Below are 2,534 nucleotides of genomic sequence, written 5' to 3' on the forward strand. Positions count from 1 at the left end.
ATATATATATATATATATATATATATATATATCTTGCTGGGGTTTTTTTTGTGTTTCTCTAGAGAACCCAATCTAACACACTTGGCAAGGTCCATGAAAGAGGGGAAGGCCCACAAAGAAATGGATTGATTCAGTGGCAGCTGCCCTGGGCTCAAGTATAGAAAGGATCATGGAGATGGCGCAGGCCTGGGAGGTGTTTCATTCTGCTGTGCATAGGGTCTCTATGAGTCGGAGATGACTCGACAGCACCTAACAACAATAACAAATTTAACCACAATTTGTTAAGACTGAGCTACATCACACTTTCCTTTGTGTCTGTTGGGTTGCATTTGAGTAGCTTTGGTATTTTCGAAATCTGGGTAGGGCAAACTGAGTTGGTGATTCCTTTAGTTTGACTTTAGTGGGATACACTTTTTTTCGCTTCCCAGTCATTCTTGAGTTTAGATAAGCTATTGCTAGTTTTCTGGGGCCATATTTTATGCCCTGATATAAATGTTTATATCATGACATTACAAAAAAAAAAAAAAAAACCTCACTGCCGTTGTGTTGCTTTGACTCATAGCAACCCCTCCTTGGGTTTCCAAGTTGGTATCTCTACAGAAGTAGATTGCCCAACCTTCCTTCCGAGGAGTGGCTGGTGGATTTGAACTGCCAGTCTTCTGGTTAGCAGTCAAATGCCATAAAAAATGCCTGGTATAGAAGGTATGTAGATAATGAAAGAGAGAAAACTGTGAGAAACTATAAGCTTTCCAATCACTCCTTAGGTAACATTTTAAGCAGAAGATTCTGTTTTCATAACACCTGGTGAAAAGAAACATTCTTTATGGCAGAATAGAACTACCCCATAGGGTTTCCAAGGCTGTAGAACTGAAGCAGACTGCCTTATGTTTCTCCTGCTGAGTAGCTAGTAGGTCCAAACTGCTGGGCTTTTGGTTAGTTGCCAAACACATTAACCACTGTGCCAACAGAGCTCTTTTTATGGCTTTAACAACACTAAATCAGGAAATGTCAAACCTTTTCTAAACTGTTGTTGTTGTTGCCATGTGCCGTCGAGTTGGACCCGACTCATAGCAACAGCTCCTTGGGTTTCCAAGTCAGTATCACTACGGAAGTAGATTGCTCAACCTTCCTTCTGAGGAGTGGCTGGTGGGTTTGAACTGCCAACCTTCTGGTTAGCAGTCAAGTGCCTTAGACACTACGCTACCAGAGCTCCTTTTCTAAACTATCAATAATAAAATTTTAAAATCAATTTTGTTATTGTTATTGTTGTTATGTGTCATCGAGTCTGCCCTGACTCATAATGACCACTCCTTGGGTTTCTGAGGCGGTATCACTGCGAAAGTAGATTGCCCAACCTTCCTTCTGAGGAGTGGTTGGTGGGTTTGAACCGCCAGCCTTCCGATTAGCAGTCAAGTGCCTTAGGCACTATGCTACTGGATTATCTCTTTATCCTTTTATACACTTTCTGTAAAAAAAATCTTTGTCATATGAAAAGGTAACCAAATAACATGCATCAAAAATGAAGAATAACCATAATAAAGACATGTCAGATCATTAATTATTAATGTTAATTTTTTAGATTTTGTGATATTTGTCACATTATATAAATTTGTAATTTGTTAGTGGTTCCTGTCTTAATTCTCAATAAATATTCTTTTTCCCCCCTCATATTTGGGGTACATAATGGTGTATCCTTTTTTATGTTTCCAAAATGCAAAAGCCAAACCCATTGTCATCAAGTTGATCCTGACTTATAGAAACCCTGTAGCACAGAGTAGAACTGCTCTGTAGGATTTCTTTATGGAAGCAGGATGCTAAATTTTTTCTCCTGCAGAGTTACTATTATGTCTGACCAGCTAAAATTAACATAATTTCGGGAATCAACTTAAGAAAAAAAGTAAGCCAAATACTTAACCACTGTACTAACAGGGCTCCTCTCTCTCTTTCTCTCTCTCTCTCTTTAAAGTTAGATCCCCCAGATTACATAAACTGTAGCCTCTAGAAAGCCTGGATCTGCTGTAATGTAAACCATCAGATCTTTGTGTGTTGATTTTTCTTGTCTTTCCTGAAGGTTTTGCCTCCCTTATGATAAGATATAATTTTTCTGTAGCTATATCTTGTCACAGATCTACAGAGCAATCCTATTTGTGAAATTACTGTTACACATTGATTGGCTTCACATTGGTTAGAGTTACCTTATTCATAGAAAGAACTATTTTCCACACATTTAGTCTCAAGGATATGATCTTCAGTTATGTCTGCAATAGCAAATGAGTCCTAAACCCCTAATAATATCAGTCTCCCAAGTGTTTGACCTCACACCCTGTGTTTCAAAGGTTTTCATGTCTTCTTAGTATCCTCCACCAAAATAATTTCTTATGGCTGACATCATTTTACTGCTATTTTTAGTTCACTGGCTACTTCAGTCTAATCATTTTTGTACACTCACTTTTATTTCTCTTTTCACCATCTTCTTTGCGAATATTTCATTTTCCCAATAAACTATTTAATGACCTTAATGCCAAGATTGCATT

This window comes from Orycteropus afer, unplaced genomic scaffold, assembly GCF_000298275.1.
Source record: "Orycteropus afer afer isolate SDZICR_OR568_19922 unplaced genomic scaffold, OryAfe1.0 scaffold00024, whole genome shotgun sequence".
Lineage (NCBI taxonomy): Eukaryota > Metazoa > Chordata > Mammalia > Tubulidentata > Orycteropodidae > Orycteropus > Orycteropus afer.